This window comes from Phascolarctos cinereus, unplaced genomic scaffold, assembly GCF_003287225.1.
Source record: "Phascolarctos cinereus isolate Bilbo 61053 unplaced genomic scaffold, phaCin_HiC Scaffold_2;HRSCAF=192, whole genome shotgun sequence".
In the NCBI taxonomy this organism is placed as follows: domain Eukaryota; kingdom Metazoa; phylum Chordata; class Mammalia; order Diprotodontia; family Phascolarctidae; genus Phascolarctos; species Phascolarctos cinereus.
The window spans coordinates 52,360,742-52,384,418 of NW_027555625.1; positions in this window are offsets into that span (position 1 = coordinate 52,360,742).

A 23,677-nucleotide genomic window follows, 5' to 3' on the forward strand; every position below is an offset into this window, starting at 1 on the left:
ACCCCTTCTGGTGGAGAGAGTTTCCTTTATTCTAATGTTCCCCATACCAGTGAAATCATAGAATCATTTCCTATTCCTTTCTCTATGTATGTCCCAAACATTTATTCTACCATATTGTGAAGATTCCATGTCAGCAAGGATTTGCCTTTTCCTTTGAAATCTGTGGCCTAAGTGCCTCATCTTCCCTTACCTTAATCTCTGGGTTTGAATGGATCAGACTCAATCTCAGGGGAGGCCCTAAAAGACAATTAATCAATCTACCAACAGCATTTGTTATACGCCTTTTGCTGTCATTTCAATCATGTCTGACTCTTCATGACTCCATTTGGGATGTTCTTGGCAAAGATACTGGAGTGGTTTATCATTTCCTTCCCCAGCTCATTTGACAGATGAGGAAACTGAGGCAAACAGGGTGAAGTGACTTGCCCAGGGCCACACAGCTAGAAAGTGCCTGAGGTCAGATTTGAACTCAGGAAGATGAGTCTTCTTGACTTCAGGTCTGGCGTTCTATCCACTGTTCTATCTAGCTGACCCTAGACACTATGTTTGATGTTAGGAATACAAAAACAATAAAAAACAAAATAGCTCCAGTCATCTAAGAGCTTGCATTTTATTATGAGAGACATGTACCTTCCCTCCTAGCTGGGCCTCTCACTCTTCTAGATTTTGCCATCATAACTGAGGTGTCTTCTCACCCTAGAAATTCCTCATTCCTTGGCCTTTCTCGCTATAGAACATCCCTTGGCCATGCTGACCTCCTTCAACCATTGAAGCGTCCCTTCTGGAAGGTCCTTCAGGTGGGGTCTTACAAGGGCAGGGTACAGTGAGACTATCATATCCTTAGAAGCTATATTTCTCTCTCTCTTTTTTTTCTGCTTTTAGGCAATTAGGGTTAAGTGACTTGCCCAGGGTCACACAGCTAGTAAGTGTCAAGTGTTTGGTCTGAGGCTGGATTTGAACTCAGGTCCTCCTCACTTCAGGGCTGGTGCTCTATCCACTGTGCCACCTCGCTGCCCCAGAAGCTATATTTCTCTTAATGTAATCCAAGAACTAAGGAACCCTTGTGGCTTATGACATCACCCTGCTGAATCATATTGAGCTTCCAATCCACAAAAAAATCACTGAATCCTTTTCTAAAGAATTGCAGCCAATCTGTACCTCTTGTTCTTGTCATGTTAACTTTTCTGTACCTAAATGCAAGTTTTTACATTTATACCTATTGAATTTCATCATATTGGAATAAGCCCAATGGTCTGGCCTGTTAAAGACCCTTTGGACCCTGACTCTGTCCTCAACTGTATTAGCTCTTGTGTCAACCTTTTGTTATCTGTGAATTTGATGAGCATGTTATCTATGCCCCTTTTCCCAAGTCATTGATAAAAATGTAAAATAGCGTGAGGCTGAGCACAGACCCCTGGGGGTACTCCATTAGAGACTTCTTTGCCACATTGACATTGAACTATTAACAGCCACTTTAAAAAATCTAGTCATCTAACCAGTCTCAGTGTATCATCGTCTAATCCATCTTTTTCCATCTTCTCCACAAGAATAGTATGAGATATTTTTGTCAAAAGCTTTGTTAAAATCTAGGTCAACTATATGCACATCATTCTCCTCATTTACTCTTTAAGAATCTTGTACAAAAAGGAAATGAGTTAGTCTGGCGTGATCTATTATTGCTGAAACCATGCTGACTCACTGTAATCACTGCTTCCCTTTCTAGATGTTTGAAGACCATCTCTTTAATGATCCATTCAAGAATTATCCCAGGAATCAAAGTCAAATCACTGACCCATAGTTCTATATAGTTTGTAACCTCTGTTCTCCATCTGTCCATCTGTCTCTGTCTCTCTGTTTCTGCCTCTCTGTCTGTCTCTGTCTCTATCCTTCTCTCTCCCTCCATCTCTTTCTGCCTGTCTCTGTCTGCCTGTCTGTCTCTGTCTGTCTCTCTCTCTGAAAAATCAGGGCATTTGCCCCTTTCCAATCCTTGTATGCCTTTGCTCCAAGGAAGCTGCTATTGATATTACTCTTAGTTCTGTTGCAGGATTTCTTTGGAAGAAAAGCAAAGGAGATTGTCTTAGATCATTGCGTTGCCGAGAATAGCCAAGTCATTCACAATTCTTCATCGCACAGCATTGCTGTTACTCCGTACAATGGTCTCCTGGTTCTGTTCACTTTACTCAGCATTGGTTCATGTACATCTTTCTAGGTTTTTCTGAAATAATCCTGCTTGTCATTTCTTATAGCACAATAACATTCCATTACAATTATATACCACAGCTTGTTTAGCCATTTCCCACTTAATCCCTTTGATTTCCAACCCCAAAGGGCTAATGATGAAGCATACTATCCACCTCCAGAGAAAGAGCTGATATTGATTGAATACACAGTGAAGCATACTAGTTTTCATTTTCTTTTTCACTTTTTTTAGTTTTATTCGAGTTGTCTTGTACAAAATGACTAATTTGGAAATGCTTTACATTTAAAAAGAGCAAAGGCGAAACAGCCCCCAGAGTCTATAGGTTGTCTTTATATAGCTCCTCCCATAGCAGTGCAAACCAATCAATTTATATGGGTGGAAAACTCATCATCACCCCCTAGGAGGTAGCAAAGGGGCATGTTTATACCCTACATAGAGAGGTATAATCAGAAATCCTAGACAGACACTTGCTACCAGAAGTGCTCATCAATTTGCCCAGTGAACTACTTGGGACACTTACCCATTTGCATTCTTCTGGAGCTTATCCATTTCTTTGTGATTTCTCAGAGATTCAGTTCAGGTAAACAGATAGGAGTTAGGATATTTGAGTGGCAAATCTTAACTTTTCTACTTATGTTAAAAAGTATTCGTTTTGGAAAAAAAGTATCCATTTTGTTGCTGGTTGCAAACCCTTTCTATGTTTTGTATCTATCTCAGTTCTTTTTTTTTTTTTAATTTGCATTAAACATGAGGGGGAATGTGGAGTGGTAACAGGACTCTCCTCAACATGGTTTCGCCTTTGCAGTTTTGCTCCAGGAATGCTTTCTAGGACCAGGATCTAATAAGAATGAAAAGAAATGCTATGGATATAGCTTAAAATAGAGTTAGGCTGACAAAGTCTGAATGAGCTGCAGCAGAAGAGTCAGTTCAAAAGGACTGATGAAAATGATGAAAGACTGTTCTAACAATCTGGTTAGTGTAGCTGGCTGGGATCTGCATCTCAAAAGAGCAAGACTAACTCAGGGCAATGAATTTTTCAGAGCTGGGCTATTAGCAACTGTCATAGCAGCTCAGGAAAGAAGGCATGCTGCAGCTGAAAACCAGGTCATAACACTAGCAGCTCAACAGAGATACCCAGCAAAGAGATCAGCTTAGTGGGTTACTGTTTGTCCTTCATTCTTGAAGAGGACCATGACGTTAGGAAGGTGATGCCATGACATGTAAGTGAATTGGATTTAAGTGAAGGAGAGCTTCCTTCATTCCTTTTTCCTTCCCTCCCTCCCTTCCTCCCCCTCCCTCTTTCCTTCCTTCCTTCCTTCTTTCCTTTCTCTCTTTCTCGCTTTCTTTCTCTCTTTCTGTCTTTCTTTCTTTCTTTCTTTCTTTCTTTCTTTCTTTCTTTCTTTCTTTCTTTCTTTCTTTCTTTCTTTCTTTCTTTCTTTCTTTCTTTCTTCCTTTCTTTCTTTCCTGCCCTTCCATATGTTTACATAGCGCATCATACCCTTAGCTGTGGGTGCTCTCCCCAAAGGAATGTAAATTTTGATTGCTGAAACCTCATAAGATATCTTGGGGTTTACTGATCAGTGGGAAACATCCAGCAAAGGATGGAGACAAACAGCAGAAGACAACATGATGATATCACTAGAATATTTCAACTCTTCTGTAGCTTTAGAGACATGAGTTGCTCCCAATTATTGGCATTCCCTAGTTTTTCTATTCCCTGTTTATGTGCTTCTTCAGAAGTATTCCCAGGATACACATGTTCCCAATATGTGTGCTTTGCCCCGTGTTCCCTGGTTACACATGTTCATGTGCATACCCTGCCAAGTGTTTTCTCTGGTATTCATGTGTCCTTTCATGGGTGTTCTCTGGTCATGTGTGTTCCTAGTGCATTCCTCTCCTCATTGGTAGTGTGGTAACCTGGGAGAAAGCATATCCCTAGTGGGGGGAGAGGCAGGGGATGGAACCTTCTTGCACTTTCTTTGCTATGCTGTTTGAATGATTTTTTTACTTTGTCCTTTGGTTGATTTGGTAAAAGAAGGGCATTGCTGGGGTTTTGGAGCTATGATTTTGAGCAGATGTTGACCTCCAGCATTCCTTGAATCTGAGAAGTTTCTGGGGGGCGGGGAGTCCACGTGTGAGAAAAGTGCTAAATTTCAAATTGTGGGACCAGCTTTCTCATCTGTAAAAGTAAAGGGGAGGCTAGCAGATTAGATGACCTAGATCCTTTCTAGGCTAAACCTATGACCCTGGATTCTCTGTATTTTGCTAAAGATCACAGGTGTTGGAGGTGGTGATGGGGGGGAGGGTTAGAGGTGGATTTTTCATGGTATATAGCTGCTGAAAAATGCCATAGCTATTTCGAAGGTAGTCTTGTCAAGAGTTCCTCCTCTTCACCTTACTAAGAGAAGTCTTTGCATATGGGGAGACAAACAAGGAGAGATGTGTATTCAGAAAGAGCTGCCTGGGCTAGGGACCTCTGGTGTTGGAGTGGAAGCTGGACCCCCGGAGGGGAGAAGGACCAAAGAAGGAAACCTGCAGTTGCAAAAAGCATTTTCTCTTGGAGGCTTTGTTTGGGGAAGCTGAAAACCACTCCTGCTGGCTACCATAGATAACCAACAGCTCCAGGCTTTGTGTCTATTTCAGAAAGTGGGCTAAAAACATCACTGCAGAAAACAGCTCACAATTACTGCCTAAAAGCAGACTCAAAGAGGACCCCAGAGCAGAGCCCCTCCCTTCTGAAAGCCTGAGTCTCCCTCTTAGAAGAGAGGGGTGTGTGTGTGTGTGTGTGTGTGTGTGTGTGTGTGTGTGTGTGTGTGTGTGTGTGTGTGTGCTCACCTGCACAGATGTGAAGTTCTGAGGATCTCCGGTCTCTCTATCACATAAGTTTGGAAGATCTCAGAGAGCTATAATCTCCAGCCCCTCCTGGTGACTGGGCCACTAAGACTGATAATGATAATGATAATAATAATTATTGTCATTCAGTCATTTTGCAATTGCATCCAACTCTTTGTGACCCCATTTAGGGTTTTCTTGGCAAAGACACTGTAATGGTTTGCCATTTTCTTCTCCAGTTCATTTTACAGATGAGGAAACTGAAGTAAACAGGATGAAATGACTTGCCCAGGCTCACACAGCTAGTAAGTGTCTGAGAATAGATTTGAACTTGGGAATATGAGTCTTCCTAACTTCAGGCCCAGCACTCTATACACTGAGCCACTTAGCTGCCTAATAATAATAATAATAATAATAATAATAATAATAATAATAATAATAATAATAATAGCTAAATAACTAGCATTTATGTAGTATAGCATTCTTCAGGAGTTCACCTATGTTATCTCAATTGACCTTTACAACCCTGTGATTTAGGTGTTATTATTATCACCATTTTACAGATGAGGAAGCTGACGCTAGGTGTCAGGTAGGATTTGAAATGTTCTAGGTGTCAGGCAGGATTTGAATTCAGGGCTCCTGGACTCCAAGCTTTATCTACTGCACCACTTTTTCCAGCTGCATTGCCTTTCACTGCCTTTCAAAAGGATCCAAAGAAGAAATTCATAGGACAAAGCTGGGAAGGGCCTTAGAGATAAACTGTTCTTCCCTCTCCTAAACCCCATGTTGGAGGGGAAAACCGAGATCTCAAGACATAAAGTAGCTTGAGCTGTAATTGAGGCCAGGTCCTCTGACCTTAAATCCCAGGTTCTTTGGAACAGAGAAGAGATTGGACATTCCAACTCCCTACCTTAGGGGTTTACGAAATTCCAGACTCTAGCTCAAATCTGGCCTCAGACACTTACAAGGTGGCTGACCCTGGACAAGGCAATTAAACCTGTTTGCCTCAGTTTCCTCACCTGTAAAATGAGCTGGAGAAGGAAATGGCAGACCACTCCAGTATCTTTGCCAACTCCAAATGGAGCCACAAAGGGTCAGACATGATAGAAAAATGTCTTAACAACAACAGCAATCATGGGAAGAGAGTCCAAGCTTCTCATATTACAGATGGGGGAAATGGAGGCCCAAGGTAGATCTTAATAGGCAAACAAAGAAATGTTGGTTTTTTCCAGACTGGTTACATTTGGTGTGACTTTATGCCCCTTGGAAACCTCCCTCCCTTCCCCTACCCCCAAATGGAACTTAGCCTCAGAAGTGTCTTCTAACATTCAAACAATAAACCTTAACTGGGCACCACTCTGCTCAGCACTGGGAAAGATTCAAAGACAACAAGATAATATATGTATACAGTGCTTTGGACACCACAGAGTGTTGCATAAATAAATACCTAGGGTCCCTTCTAGCTTTAAATGTTGATCCTTTGATCACTTGTTATCATGACTATTGAGAGTTATGTCCCATCCCCCTTTCCTTCTCCCATGGAGTTTATAATCTAGTAAGGTGATAAGACATTGTTGTTAAGACATTTTTCTGTCATGCCTGACCCTTTGTGGCTCCATTTGGAGTTGGCAAAGATACTGGAGTGTTCTGCCGTTTCCTTCTCCAGCTCATTTTACAGATGAGAAAACTGAGGCAAATAGGTTTAAGTGCTAAATAGAATAGAAATAAGAATGTTTTATGAGCAGTAAGAAGTTCTATGAGATCAAATGAGGAGTGATCTCTAGTAGCTGGAGTGAGAAAATCAAGGAAGGTTTCATGGAGGAGGTGATATTTGATCTGGGCTTCTCTTAATCTTTGAGCCACAATTTCTTCGTCTATAAAATGGAGATAATACTTCAGAGGGTTGTTGTGAGAGGCAAATGAGGGGGAAAAAACAACAACAAAAAACCTATGCAAAGCACTTTGCAAACCTTGGAGTGCTGTATAAATTCTAACCATGATGATGATAATGATGATGACTGAGTGACCCAGAGATCAGTCCTTCCCCCATACATGTGGGGACAGCTTATATTAGTTGCGTGATAGTTGGACAAATTGCTTCACTTCTCTGAATCTCAGTTACCTCACATGTAAAATGAGTGTAATTATAATTGCATAAGGTTGTTGGAAGGATGGAACGGAAGGAAGGAAACAAGCATTTATTAAGCACCTACTGTATGCCAGGCACTGTGCTAAGCACTTTAAAAACATCTCATTAGATTCTCATGATAATCCTACAGTGTAGGTGCTATTATTATCTCTATTTGATTGTCAAGGAAACTGAGGCAAACTGAGAGGAAGTGACTTGCCCAGGGTCACACAGCTAGTGAGTGTCTGAGACTAAATTTGAGCTTAGGTCTTCCTGACTCCAGATCCAATGTTCTATCCGCTGCTCCACCTAGCTGACTCTTGGCAGAAATAATATGATTCAATTCAATGAATGTATGTTAAGCGCCTACTATGTGCCAGGCACTGTGCTAAGTGTAGAGGATACAGAAAGAGGCAAAAGACAGCATGTTTAAATGTTAGGCCCCTATTAAGTTGTTTGGTTTTTTTTTTGGTAATTTTTAGGCAGTTGGGGTTAAGTGACTTGCCCAGGGTCACTTAGCTAATGTCAAGTGTTTGGTCTGAGGCTGGATTTGAACTCAGGTCCTCCTGAGTTCAGGACTGGTACTCTATCCACTGCACCACCTAGCTGCCCTTCCTATTAAGTTTCAAATGAATTGCCCATCAAACTGGATAGATTCCTTACCCTGATTCACACCAATGAAAACACACTTTCCTTTCTCTCCCCATTCCCCAAAATTACTCAGAGCATTAAGCTGTTCCCTTCTCAAAATACTTGGATTTGAACAGGGGACTCAAATAACTTTCCTGATAGAGTAGAAAGAGTAATGAAAGGACCTTGGTTTAAATTCTGCTTCTGCTATTCATTAGCTGTATGGCATTGGGCAAGTCATTTCCATTTTTTGGGCCTCAGTTTGCCCATTCAGCTACACTAGGTGCTGCCTCTTCTAAGAACCCTTCCAGCTCTCAATTCCATGACTATGGGGCATTCTCAGGCTCTGGAGCAGGCTCAGAGGAAGGCATATTTTGGATAAGAGGACTTCAAAGACTTCTCAGCCCAAGACACATAGCACTCATCTATTTCAAATACTCTGGATTAGCAACAGAGTGAGTCTGAGGATCATCAGGGCTATTAATGAGAGATGCTAGAAAGGTAATAACACACTAAAAACAGACCTGATGACAATTGTCAGCTTGTCCCCAATAAAACCTAGCAGACTAGAGTCTAGTGACCTACAATGAGAGGACTGACTATAGGTCCAGTGGCAAGGAACCATGTGAGCTGAAAGGTAAATTGCCTCTTGTGTTTCCAGCTGAAGAAGCTGCCCTCTCTGAGCACAAAGCAGATTATCCCACCCACACAATCTCAGTCTCTCCACCTGGCTGTGGAAGTTCAAATTCCCCCTGTGAAAGAAGATAATGCTACCATCCTCTACAGTCTGTAGGATCCAAGCTAGGAAATGGCCTTCTAAGAGCAGGGATAGGTCAGAGCAAAATCATCCCCATACCTCAGGGGACCGTAGTACCCCTACCTCAGGGTTTCATTTGTTGTTCAGTCATTTTTTTTCAAGTGTGTCCCACTTTTCATGGCCCCATTTGGGGTTTTCTTGGTAAAGATACTGGAGTGGTTTATCATTTCCTTCCCCAGCTCATTTTACAGATGAAGAAACTGAGGCAAACAGGGTTAAGTGACTTGCCCAGGGTCACACAGCTAGTCGATTTCTGAGGCTGGTTTTGAACTGCTGAAGATGAGTCTTCCTGATTTCAAGCCGTTGTCAATCAACTCAGGTCTTTCCAACTTGAAGTACAATACTTTACGCAGTCCACCTCAATATCTTTCTCTTTAAATCAAAGGGCTTGAACTAGATGGTCTCTAAAGAAATTTCTGGCTGTCACATCCTAAATTCAAACCTGGCTTCAGACACTAGCTTTGTGTCTATGGGCAAGTCACTCAAGCTCTGTCTGCCTCAATTTCCTCAACTGTAAAATGGGTGTAATAATAGCACTTACTTTACAAGGTGGGGAGACGATATTTGTAAATGTGAAAGCACGATGTGAATGTTAGCTATCATTAATGATATTATATTGACTGTGAAGGCTGAGTAAGGAGATTGGTGCTGGTGAGGAGCAGGACCAGGTTGGGGACAAACTCAGCTCCTGCATCCTTCGCTTCAGCCTTCTAATAATCTGGAAAAATGGAGAAAAAAAATTGAGAGCGCTTGAGGTATGGAAGCCTCTGCCAATGTGGCAGAATCTACTCTCCTATCAACAGCAAACTGAAGGAGTGGTTGGATCAACGCTTTGGATAGGGTATTGCTGCCACCTTGTGGCCAATATTATCATATGGCATTTCAGTGGGAAATTGCGGCTCTCCAGATGGAAAATGAATGCTGAACTGGAAGGAACCTAGTACAACTCCCTCATTTTACAGATGAGGAAATTGAGCCCCAAAGAAATTTGAATGACTCAGCCAAGGACACGCTACCACAAAGCGTCTGAAGCAGAATTTGAGGAAGGTGTACTACAGTAAGAAGGGAGCTTAGAGCCCCTTTTACAGATAAGGAAACTGAGATTGAGGGTGGGGTTGGGGAGTAACTTGCCTAAGATTACAGATACTTCATTGCAGAGCCAGGTCTCATGACTTTCAGTTGGGCACTCTTGGTAGTGGGCTCTGCAATGGGCAGGAGGAGTTAAAGGTCCTAGGAAGTGGGGAGCATCTCTAAGCAGAATAGACAGCTCACAGGTAGAAGGAACTCAATTCTGGGGTTTCCAACCTCTACCCCAAGGGTGTAAAATATGCCAGGATTTACTGACTATGACGAGAAAGAAAGAAAAGAAAAGAAAATATGCTTCGATCTTTCCTCTGAGTCCATTCGCACTTTATCCAGCATTTTTTCATTGTGTTGATCAGAGTTAATAAGTCTTTCAGAATTGATTATCTGTACAATATTATTGTTATTGTATAAATGGTTCTCCTGATTCTGCTCACTTCACACTACAGCAATTCATGCAAGTTCTCCCAAGTTTTTCTGAAGTGATTCCTTCAATCATTTCTTACAGCATGATAGCGTTCTATCATATTCGTATACCACAACTTGTTTAGTCATTCCTCAATTGGAACCCCTCTCACCTTCCAATTCTTTGCAACCACAAAGAGAGATGCTCTAAGTTTTTTTGTTCACATGGGTCCTTTTTCTCTTTCTCTGATCTTTTTTGGGGCATGGACCTGGTCATGGTATATTGGGTCAAAGGGTATGCACAGTTTAATAGCTTTAGTCGATTGATTTAACTAGTTCCTAATTGCTTTCCAGAATAGTTGGACCAATTCACAGTTTTAACAAAAATATATTGTTTAAGTACCTGTTTCCCTACAGTCCCTACAGAATTTTTCATTTTTCTTTTTGTCGTCTTAGCCAATCTGATGTGTGAGGTGGTACTATGAGAGTTGTTTTAATTTGTATGTCTCTTATTAGTGATTTAGAGCATTTTTGGGGTATGGTTTTGGATAGCTTGGATTTCTTCCTCTGAAAACTACCTGCTCATATTCTTTGACCTTTCATCTATTGGAGAATGGCCCTTATTCTTACAAATTAGATTCGGTTCCCTGCATAACTTAGAAACAAGACTTTTGTCAGAGAAATTTGCTGGATAGATTTTTCCCTCCCCACCCCCCAATGTCAGCTTCTCTTCTAATTTTCAGTGCATTGGGTTTTTTTAATACAAAAACTTTTAATTTCAGGTCCATTTTACTTTCTATGAATGTCTCTATCTCTTATTTAGTCAAGAACTCTCTCCATATCCATAGATTTGACATTTAATTTCTTCCATATTTCTCTAATTTGCTTATGATGTCACCCTATATAATAGAATAACTATTTAATTTAAAGTTATTATATAATATAGAATAAAATAGCTATATAATTACTGTTTTAAATTCTCTCTGTCTCTCCCTCCCTTCTCCCCTCCATAAGAAGGCAAGAAATTTTATATAGATTATACATTCATAACATATTTCCGTATTAGCTATGTTGCCAAAAAAAACAAACAAGAAAAATAAAGAAAGCAAAAAAGAGTATGCTTTGATCTACATTTAAATTCCATCATCAATTTCTCGGAAAGTGGATAGTATTTTCCATCATAAGTCCTTTGCAATTGTCTTGGATCTTTGTATTGCTGAGAATAGCTAAGACATTCACAGTTGATCATCATACAATATTGCTTTTACTGTGTACAATGTTCTCCTGGTTCTGTTCACTTCACTTTGCATCAGTTCATGTAAGTCTTTCCAGGTTTTTTTCTGAAACCATTCAGCTTATCATTTCTTATGCCATAATAGTATTCCATTACAATCATATACCACAGTTTGTTCAGCTATTCCCCAATTGATGGACATCGCCTCAGTTTCCAATTCTTTGCCACCACAAAAAGAGCTTCTCTAAATATTTTTGTACATATAGGTTCTTTCCCTTTTTAAAAAACCTCTTTGGGATACAGCTCTACTAGCAGGATTGCTAGATCAGAGAGTATGCACAATTTTATAGCCCTTTGGACATAGTTCCAGATTGTTCTCCAGATCAGCGCACAACTTCACCAATAGTACATTAGTGTCCCAATTTTTCCATGTCCCCTCCAATATTTGTAATTTTCCTTTTCTGTCATATTAGCCAATCTGATATGTGTGAGGTAATGTCTCAGAGCTGTTTTAGTTTGCATTTCTTTTGTCAATAGGGATTTAGAGCATTTTTATATGACTGTTGATAGCTTTGATTTCTTCTTCTAAAAACCCCCTATTCATATCTTTGACCATTTATCAATTGGGGAATGATGTGTATTCTGACAAATTTGACTCAGTTCTCTATATATTTGAGAAACAAGGCCTTTATCAGAGGAATTTTCTGTAAAAATTTTCTTCCCAATTTTCTACTTTCTTTCTAATCTTGGCTGATCGGTTTTGTTTATGCAAAATCTTTCTAATCTAATATAATCAAAGTTATCCATCTTACCTTTCATAATGCTCTCTATCTCTTCTTTCATAATAAATTCTTCCCTTACCCATAGATCTGACAGATAATCTATGTTGTGCTCCCCTAATTTGCTGATGGTATCACCCTTTATGTCCAAATCATGTACCCATTTTGACCTTCTCTTAGTATACAGTGTGAGATATTGGTCTATACCTAGTTTCTGCCAAATTGCTTTCCAGTTTTCCAAGTAACTTTTATCAAATAGTGGGTTCCTGTCCCAAAAGCTTTGATCTTAGCATTTATTAAACACTAGATCACTATGGTCATTTACTACTGCATATTATGTCCAACCCCTTATTTTAACTCTGTGTTTGTGTTTTTGTTTCAAGTGTGTTCCTTGTAAACAATATGTCGTTGGATTCTTGCTTCTAATCCATTCTTCTTTCTTCTCCCATTTCGGGTGAGTTCATCCTATTCGCATTCACAGTTTTGATTGCTAAGTGTATATTTCCCTCCATTGTACTCTCTTATACTCTTCCTTCTAATTTTTCCTCTTTAAGAGTTTGTTTTGTTTCTGATTACTGCTTCCCTTAGTCCACCCTCTGTCTTATTTTCACCCTTTCTTACATATCCTTTCCCTCCTATTTCCCTGTTGGGTAATATGCATGTCTGCACCCAACTCTGTGTGTATGTATATTCCTTCCTCCTTTAACCAGTTCAGACAAGAGTGAGGTTTAAGTGTCACCTACTTCCTCCATTGTATAAACTCTTCCCATTTATGTGAGATGATCTTCTCATTTTTCCTCTCCTTTTCCCTCCTCCCTGTGCATTCCTCTTCCCCATTCTTCCATTCTTCTTTTGAGATCATCCAAACATAATCAAATCACTCTCAGGCCCTCAGTATAATTAGGCATCCTCTAAGACTCCAGTGAAGCCAAATTCGGAAGAGTTATATGTATCATCTCCCTATATAAGAATGTAAACAGTCCAGCCTTGTTTAATCCTTTATGATTTCTCACTAATGTTGGCCATTTTTATGCTTCTCTTGACTTTTGTGTTTGTATGTCATATTTTGTACTCAGCTCTGGTCTATCCACCAGGAATGCTTGAAAGTCCTCTATTTCATTAAGTGTTCATCCATTCCCCCCCATAAGATTACACTCAGTGTTGCTGGGCAGACTATTCTTGGTTATAAGCCTAGATCCACTGATTTGTTATTTGTACTAAACAGAACCTAGAAAATTTCAAGATTTGCCATGGCCCCAAATATTCATTATTCAGTGGCATCCTCTCTGGCCACGAGCTAATTTGGCTTCAGTTGAGCTAGCCCTACCTAAGTCCATCACCAGGCTTATGCCTGAAGCTTTTCTAGATTGGCAGAAACTGCCTGAACTTACACAGCTTTCAAGAATCCAGGGCTATTTCTGTGGCACTATAAGGGAGACAGACACACAGACACTTATGTGTGCACTCACACTCCAGTAAGACAAACTTACTTGTGTCTACAATCCGTTGAGCCAACATGCATGTGAGCATATTTAGGGAACATGTAGAGTACTACGTATATAGGACTTGTTACTTAGTGCTGTGGGTGTTATGAATAAAATCACGAGACACAGCTCTTGACCTCAAGTGGCTTAAGGTCCAGCTGAGGATCAAGAGATCTTTAGAACATTAGAGCTGGAAGGCAGATGAGAAATCATTTTTTTTTATCCCACTCTCTCTTATTTTAATTAATTTTTTAAAATAGGTTTTTATTGAGTTTTTTTGTTATTACATCATCATAGTATCCCTCTCCTTTCACCTTCATCTCCCAGAGAGCCATTCCATATAACAAATAATATTTTAAAAAAGAAAAAGGGAGAAAAAGGAAATCAGTTCAACCTGTCAATACATTGAAAAAGTCTGAAAGCAAACAGAATATGGACCTCCCACCTACAACAAGGGGTGGGTTGAGGGTGTCCTTTATCTCCTCTTTCGAGCCATGCTTGGCCTTTATAATTTCGCAACATTCACTTTTTTTGTGTGTGTGTGTTGTTTTTTCCATTTACACTGTTGTAGTTATTGTATATACTGTTTTCTTGGCTCTACTGACTTCACTCTGTATCAGTTCATGTAGATCTTTCCAGACTTCTCTGTATTTATCACACACATTATTTCTTTTTAAATATGCTTTATTTATTTTAATATTAATTTTTAAAATTTTTGAGTTGAATATTCTTTCCCTCCTTTTAGTCCTTCCCCCACCCATTGAGAAGGCAAGCAATATGATACCCATTACACGTGAAGTCACACAAAAAATACCCATATTAGCCATGTTACAACAAAACAAAACAAAAAACAAAGCAAGACAAAAAAAGAATAAAATAAGTAGAAAAAAATATGCTTCAATCTGCACTTAGAATTCATCAATTCTCTCTCTAGAGGTGTATAGCATTTTCATTGTAAGTCCTTTGGAACTGTCTTGGATCATTGTATTGATTGGGGAGGCTAAGTCTTTCACAGATGATCATCATTATAATGCTGTTACTGTGTGTAATGTTCTCCTGATCCTGTTCACTTTACTTTGCATCAGCTAATATAAGTCTTCCCATGTTTTTCTAAAACCACCCCTTTGCCATTTCTCATAGCACAATAGTATTCCATTACAATTATATACCACAACTTGTTCATTCATTCCCCAATTGATGAGCACCCCTCAATTTCCAATTCTTTGCCACCACAAAAAGAGTTGCTATGACTATTTTTTGTTCATATTGGTCCTTTTTCATTTTTCTTTGATCTTTTTGGAATATAGACCTAGCAGCAACACTGCTGGGTAAAAGGGTATGTACAATTTTATAGCCCTTTGGGCAAAATTCCAAATTGCTCTCCAGAATGGGTAGACCAGTTCACAACTCCACCAACAGTGCATTAGTGTTCCTATTCTTCCACATTCCCTCCAATATTTGTTATTTTCCTTTTTGTCACCTTAGTCAATCTGTAGGTATGAGGTGGTACCTCAGAGTTGTTTTAATTTGCATTTCTCTAATTGATAGTGGTTTAGAGCATTTTTATATGACTATTGATAGCTTCAATTTCTTCTTCTGAAGACTGCCTGTTCATATCCCTTTGACGTTTTGCCAACTGGGGAATATCTCTTATTTTTATAAATTTGATTCAGTTCCTTACATATCTGAGAAATAAGGCTTTTATTGGAGAAAAGTATTCTAAATCCCCTCCTCCCCAGCTTCCAGCTTTTCTCCTAATTTTGGCTGCATTAATTTTGTTTGTGCAAAGCCTTTTTAATTTCAAGTAATGAAAATTATCCATTTTACTTCTTGGGATCCTCTCTATCTCATTTAGTCATAAACTCTTCCTTTGTCCATAGATCTGACAGGTACATTTTCCCATGTTCCCCAAATTTGCTTATGATATCACTTTTATGTCTAAAATGGGTGCATAACCATTTTGACCTTATTTTGGCACATGGTGTAAGATGTTAATTTATGCCTAGTTTCTGCCAAACTGCTTTCCAGTTTTCCCAGCAATTTTTGTCAGATAGTGAGCTTTGATCTTTGTGTTTATCAAACACTAGATTAGGTCATTTACACTGTGTATTGTGTCCCTAATATATTCCACTGATCTAGAGCTCTATTTCTTAGCCACACACATAATTTCTTACAGTACAGTAGTATTCCATTACTTGCACATATCACAATTTGTTAGCTATTCCCCAATCAATTGGTATCTACTTTGTTTCAAATTCTTCGCTATCACACACCAAAAAAGGCTGCCATAAATATTTTGGTGAACATAGGCAGAAGTGTCTAACCCACAGCCTGTGAGTCAGTGCATATGCCCCACAACACTCAAGAGTGGAGCTTGAAGCAGATTAAAATAGTGATTGGGAAATATTTAACAAAATAAATAAGAATACAGTAAAACGTAGATAATATTACATTTTAAAATTAAGTCAACATGCTGCCCCTGTTTCTAGTGGAGTCTGACACCACTGCACACATGGGTGTTTTCTTTTTGGCAATAGGCTCCTTGGGATATTAACTCATAATCCCACTTTTATGGAAAATCAAGCCTAGGGAGGGGAAGGGACTTGTGTAAGGTGACTAAGCTAGTTAATAGCAGAGTTAGGGCTAGAACCCATGTCCCCTGACTTCCATGACTCTTTCCAAATGGTAAAACACTTAGCATGTGCTAAGTGCGAAATGTGTCTTCTCCCTCACTTCCCCTACTCACACTCACATTTGTCTTCTACTTCCCTATTTCCCCTGAAGATTACTCACCTCTCTTTACTCCCAGTGAGGGATTCACAACCAGCTCCTTCTGTTGGCTGCTGCTTTCTCCCTTGGGAGCCCAGGGTGCCAATGACAAAAGCCAGAAGGCAGTAGGGACGCTAGGTGGCGCCATAGTGCATAGTGGCAGGTCTGGAGTCAGGAAGACTCATTTTCCTGAGTTCAAATCCAGCCTCAGACACCTACTAGCTGTGTGACTCTGGGCAAGTCATTTAACCCTCTTTGCCTTGGTTTCCTCATCTGTAAAAGGAGCTGGAGAAGCAAATGGCAAACTACTCTAGTGTCTTTGTTAAGAAAACCCCAAGAAGAGTCAGACACAACCGAAAAATGACTGAACAACTAACAGCAAAAGGCAATATCATCTAGTGGAAAAAAGCATAGGATTTGGAGTCAGCTTGGACCCTGTCCTTCATTAGCTGTGTGACCTTGGGCAAGTCTCTTTGCCTCCATTTCTTCATTTATAAAATAAGAGGATTGGACTCTAAGGTCCCCGACAGTTCTAAATCTTATGAATTTATAAGGTTATATGATTTAGGGAGAGGGGGAAGCGAGAGTCTTGGGACCAAGGATGAGATGCTCCCTGGGGAGGGAGACAGCACAGGAGAGACTCCAGGGGTTGGAGTGATGGAGAGGGCACCTCTCCTCTTGGGGAGTGCAGCAGATGCGACCAGATTAGGGAGCTCTGGCTTGGCCACTGTTTCCTTGCAGGCTGCCAGGATTGCTCCTACAAATCCAGTCCCAGGTCGTAAGTCCAGGCACTCAAACAGAGCCAAGTACTTACAGCTGGCACTGCTGTCCCTTGCTCATGGATTCTCAGTGTCCACAGATAGCCTTCCAGTCTCAGCCTAGTAGGTGTCTTGTCCTGTAGGCAGAAGGAAGGAGGTAGGGAGTACTGGGGAGGTGCGGGGAGAGCCAGGTTCTCCAGTCTGGACTAAAAAGAAACCCAGGGCGAGCACTGGGGTGCCCCAGCCCTGCACCCAGGAAGAACAGGTTCAAAGATGCCCATTAGGACAGGAGGGGCTGCAGGGGAATGTGCAGACCATGTAATTAAGGCCCTGAGTTGCAGGGTTTCTAATGAAGATAATGGCATTGCCTTACAGCGATCTAATTAGTGTGCTGATTGTGCCCATAGATTAGCCCAGGAGGAGGTTAAGAAGCCAGGTGTGGAAATGGAAAAGGCCCTTCTGGGGGCTCCCAGGGGTAAGGGGACAGGGGCAGGCAGGATGTGGGTGGCTTGGCAACCTGGCCCAGGTCCTGCCTGGAGCAGAAGAGGGAGGGCAACTGGATTTACCAGGGTCTGGCTGCACCTGGCTCAGAGGGGACCTCGGGGTGCACACCAGGGAGGGACTGGCCATGGCCAAAGTGGGTGGAACAGAGGAGGCAGTTCTAATGCCACCCCAGATCCCAGATCCAGAATGTGACCCTGGTGTTGGTGGGCAGCAAGGCCAAAACCTGCTGAGCCACCCACCCCAACACTCTAAGCTCTAAATTCTGCATTCCCTTACCTTCATCTCAACACATATGCCAGAGAGCCAGAAGAGACCTTTAGAGCATAGAAAGCCTGATCTGGAAGGCACTTTAGAACACAGAGCGTCTGAGCTGGAAGGGACCTTAGAATGCAGAATGTCTGACCTGGAAGGGACCTTAGGATGCAGAATGTCTGAACTGGAAGGGATCTTCGAACGTAGAATGAATGAGCTGGCAGGGACCTTAGGATGTAGAATGTCTGAGCTGGCAGGGAATAGAATGCAGAATGTTTGATGTGGAAGGGACCTTAGAACACAGAATGTCTGAGCTGGCAGGGAACAGAATGCAGAATGTCTGATGTGGAAGGGACTTTAGAACACAGAATGTCTGAGCTGGAAGGGACCTTAGAACACAGAACGTCTGAGCTGGAAGGGACTTTACAGTGCAGAATATCTGAGCTGGAAGGGACTTTAGAACATAGAATGTCAAAGCTAGAGAGGGGTCTTGGAGACCTAGCACTCCCATTTTTTGTTGCTGTTCAGTCATTTCGGTCATGATCAACTCTTTGTGACCCCATTTGGGGTTTTCTTATCATAGATACTGGAGTGGTTTGCCATTGCCTTCTCCAGCTCATTTGACAGATGTGGAAACTAAGGCAAATAGGGTAGTAAGTGTCTGAGGCCAGATTTGAACTTGGGAAGACTCCAGGCCTGGCACTCTATCCAATGTGCCCATTTTATAGAGAAGGAAATTAAGGCAAGAGAGAAGAAGCAACTTGTCAAGGGTACCCAGATATGTTTTTTCCCGAGGTGTAAACATGTTAGTTGGCTCATGTAGAGGTAATATGGGAACCATGGTAGGAATGTGAACAAATCATGTGTGCATGGTTGTGCGCGTGTGTGTGTGTGTGTGTGTGTGTGTGTGTGTGTGTGTGTGTGTGTGTGTGTGTGTGCAGCCAATGCCAGTAAATGTGCATGGGAACTTTCTGTCTCTCCTAATCTGCAATGTGATTAAACTGATTGGCTTAGAATAGTCTATGTGGCTGGTGAGCCCTAACCTGAATAATGGATTTGAATATAATGTCTGGAGTAATGAATTCATTTCATTTTGGAGACTTAGGGCCTTTTTTGAACTCAATATGTAAATTTATGCAGAGTAACACACAAATCAGCAAGGGAGCTGAGCAATCAGAGGGCTGCAGTCTTGGGGTTAGCTCTGGTCCCCTGTGCTAGCCCTCTTTGGCCCCTTCTGTCTTCCCATCAGCCCTGGCAGAGTCGGGCCCACCTCCCCACTTCGCCCAACCTGTACCCCTGGCCTGCCCTCCTACTCTGAGGGGAGAGTCCCCATCTATCTTCCTCTGAGCTGGGGAGTTGCAGGGGCCCCCCGCCCCACATAGCCTAGGCCCTGGAAGCTCAAGGCTCCTGGGGTCTTGTGGATTCACGCTAACCTGCTCATCAGGGAAATTCACCAGGGAAATCAGATGAAGGCAATCAAGAAGAATAATAACCTTAATCATAGTTTGTGCTTTCATCCCTGTGCAGAGGCACAAGTGGGAGCTCGTTAGCCTTCTAGCCCTTGGTTAGGCAGGTGGGTGGGCAGGTACAAGATGCTGGCGGAGCTATTCCGGGGACAGCCCCAAGACAGATTGGGACTGGGGATGGAGGGGAGAGGAGAGCTGAATTAAAGTCAAAGAATCAGAGAGTGAGCCCATAGGAGGCAGGGTCGTAGAATGGAAAGAGCCTGAGTTTGGAATCAAATGACCTTGGCGTGGATCCCACCATTTATTAATTATGTCCCCTTCAGTGCAACACTGCCCTTTTATTTTTCATCCGAAGGGGATGGGGCTAGTTGATCTCTGAGATAGGTCCCTTCCAGGTCTAAAATCCTATGATCTTGCAGGATTTAGGAGAGGAGAGGTAGGAGATGAGACCACGGGCTGACCCTACAAACCCCTTCCTTACGTGGACAGGGGCAAGAAATGGCCTAGACCCACACAGACTTCGGAGATTGGGAGCTTTTCTACTCATCTTCAGAGGCAAGGAAGTATTGCATGATTTGGGGCTGGGGTGGTACTAAGAGGAGAGACTATAAGAGGAAGAGAGAGAACGTATTAAGGGGAGGGAGGTGGCAGCATTTCCTACCCATCACATGCAGCAGCAGTGTGGCAGCTCTAACAGCAATGACATTGGCTATTCCCCCTCCTCAAACTCCTACCTCCAGGGAGCCCAGAGAATTAACTCAAAACACTCCAGTGACAGAAAAAAACTCCAAGAAACTCAGACACTTGTGGGGAATGTGGAGAAGCCGGTGGTCCTCATCCCCTTCAAGGCTAGAGCCTTTTACTTTTAGAATGTCATTTTATTCTGTTACAGACTGGGCTAATCTTATTTCTCACAAACCCCTGTGATTAACCCTGTCTGGAGTATTTCTTTGTGTCCCTTTGTCCAGGGCATGAGAATTTGGGAAAGCGCCATTGTCGAGAGTGATCTAACCCCCAGCCAAGAGTTTTTCTCTCTAACTGGGGGCATAATGAGTCATTCATAGGTTTCAGTACTCTACTTTCAAGGCCAGAAATATTATAAGCTTGGGTACTTAAATTTGTTCCATCAGACCATGATCCTTACCTAATTTTACAATAGTATATGCCTAACACATAGTAGGCTCTTACTAACTGTTGAAAGAAAGAATGACTGACTGAAGGTGCAAAGAGTAGTAAGAAAAGGTTGCTGGGTGGCCCTGGAGGAATCCTGAAGCACTCTGAGGGGCCCCCAGTTCCCAAGCTCACAGGAAGACAGAGGATGTCAACATTACCAGACTCCCCTTTGAGCCTTTCCCAACTTTCCAACTCCCTGAGGGCCTGGACTGAATAGGGAGTGTACAGTTGTGATAGGATTTACATTCAAATTTAATTGAATTCAATCCAATATGCATTTATTAAGTGCCTACGACAAGCAGGGTAGGCTTTGTAATATGATCTGGGAGTCCAAAGATGAAAGCATAAGCCAAAATGGTACCCACTGTCCTGGGTGATAGGACATTTGCACAAGTGAAAGCAAGCAGACATGGAGAGGGAGAAAGCCATTAACCCCTGAGAGTGGGGGAGGTAGCAGGGTATGACACGTGAACTGAACCTACAAGGGAGGTGAGGAGTTGAAAAGCTGCAGGTGAGGAGGGAAGAAGGTCTTTCAGGCCACGTGGGACATTGGCAGAGTTGAGAGAAGAAGTCAAGGCTGGGGAACAGCAAATGGGCCAGTTAAGCTAAAATATGGCATACCTGAAAGGGAATAAAATGAATGGTGGGTCTGGAAAGAGAAGTTGAAACCAAGCTGTGAAAGGCTTTAAATAACAGCACGAGAATTTGGATTTTATTCTACAGCCAATGGGAGCTACTAAAGAATTCAGACCAGGGAAATGATAAGGTCAGACCTGGGCTTTAGGAAGATGATTGTAGCAGTTGTATGGAAAACGGAGAGGGGAGCTACTGGAAATAGGGAAACCAATCAGAAGGCTTTGATTACAATAGTACAAGTGAGAGCCCCTGGACTAGGATGGTGGCTATGCGAGTGGAGAGAAGGGACTGGATGGAAGGGAGGTCATGGAGGTAGAATCAAAAAGACTCTTGGATTAGACGAGGGAGAAGGGAGAGAGGGAGAGAAGGAGCAGGCACAGATTACTCACCTACCTTGTGCCAGGCACTGTGCTAAGCATTTTACAGATATCTGATTTGATATTATCTGATTTGAAGGGACAAGAAGAATCCAGGATGACAAGTGAGGATAGTGGTGCCATTAACAGAAATGGGGAAATTGGGCAGGGAAAGCAGATTTGGGGCTTTTCTTTGGGCTTGCTGAGTTTGGGGTGCAACAGGACATTGTGCTGGAGATATCCAGCAGGCAGATCTTTCTATATAGTGGTTATCTCTACCCAAGTGATTCCCTGTCTACATACATTCGCATCTCTAGTCAGGGTGGGCTCTTATTAAAGCTAACCTAGTGAATCATGGGAACTCACCGAAGGTGATCCATGGACTTTTCCCTTATAACTTGTATCATGTCTGTGTACTTGTTCCAACCCTTACAGATACTTAAAAAAATTTTTTTTTTAAATTTTAGGCAATTGGAGTTAAGTGACTTGTCAAGGGTCACACAGCTAGTATCAGGTGTTTGGTCTGAGGTTGGATTTGAACTCTGGTCCTCCTGACTTCAGGGCCAGTGCGCTATCCACTGCACCACCTAGCTGCCCTGAGACACTCTTAATATTTACTGAATTGAACCCTCTGGGGAAGGGGATGTGGAGAAAAGGGAGTTCAAAGTCATCTTGTGTGCCCCTCTTCCCCTCCTCCCAACTTATCTGTCCTTATCACTGAGCTGCCCAGGACAAATGCTGCACCCACCACCCTATGGAGGCAATTTCAGTTTTCTCCAAAGCTGTTAGAAGTGCCTCGTGTCCTGCATCCCTCAAAGGGGCTTTTAGGAGAGGGCTTTGAGATCTGGAGAAGAGAGCCCTAACAAGTGTATAGCAACGCTACTGATGATGTCCCCTGAGTGGGAAGGGTGAAGGGGAGAATCGTGGTGGAGTGGAGTCTGCTTCTCATCCAGCCATAGGTCAGTGGGCTGGGTTCTCTCAGTGACCAGAGGCAGACCAAGCCTGAGGAGTGGAGTTACTGTCCAATGGGCTCACAAAGAGTGGATGGGGGTCAGAGCAAGGGAGAAGGCCTGTGGGCCAGCCACGGGTAGGGGGAGAGGTTGTGTCTGCTTGGACGAGACATGACTCTCAAGGTAGATCCATTAAGTTACCATGGGTACAAACATTGCTGGTTTACGGTATCAAAGGATTCAAAACTAGAAGAGACCCTAGTAGGTCACTAGTCTGCCCTCACCCCACCATTTTTCGGAGGAGGAAACTAAGGCTCAGAAAGTGGTTTGTCCACGATCACACAGCTAGCAAGTGGCAGATCTAGGATTAGAACCTATCTTCTGTACCAAATCCAGTGGCCTTATTGAAGAACACTTAGTAAGCATTTGTTAAGCACCTATGTGCCAGGCACTGTGCTAAGCACTATACTGCCTCCAGGGACATTATGTAAAGGACCTGAAGGTGCTACGCCAGAACCTGGCCCAGACTCTGGTCCTAAATGATTCCCAGAAGGCCTTCCCCGACCAGATGGACAACCAGCTCCCGCTCCCTGGATGGCAGGGGATAGTGAGGACCAGAAGCTGTCTACACTTCTGCCTCTCCTGGACATCCAAGTCCAACCACAGCTTTGGAGCCTCTATTCTATCCTAAGCACAGAGGAAGGAAGCAGGCCTCCCCTCTTTAAGATGGCAGGAAGATGCCAAGCCCCAGGCACTTTCAAGGGACAGGGAGAGTGAAGGAAGGGGCTCCCGTTCAGCTGTGAGGGAGAGAACTAGAATGGTATATGCCTTTCCACTGGATCTCAAATTTACCTGGGCAGAACAGCAGTTGATCCATCTAAGCTCACTGGGCCTCAGTTTCCTTATTTGTAAAATGAGAAGGTTGGCCAAGAGAACCGCTGGCATGCTTTAGGCAAGTTATAACTTTTTTTTTTCTGTGAAATAAAGCAGCAGATGAGAAGATCTCTAGAATAGGAGTTCTTAACTTGGGGCCCGTGAATTTGCTTTTGAAATATCCTGATAACTGTATTTCAATACAATTGACTTCCTTTGTAGTTCATTGCATGCATTTAAAAACCTGATTCTGAGGAGGGCCTGAGGGGCCTCACCAGCCTGGCCATGGGGTCCCAGACACAAAAAAGGCTGAGAACCCCTGTTCTCGAGTCTCTTCCGGTTTTATGT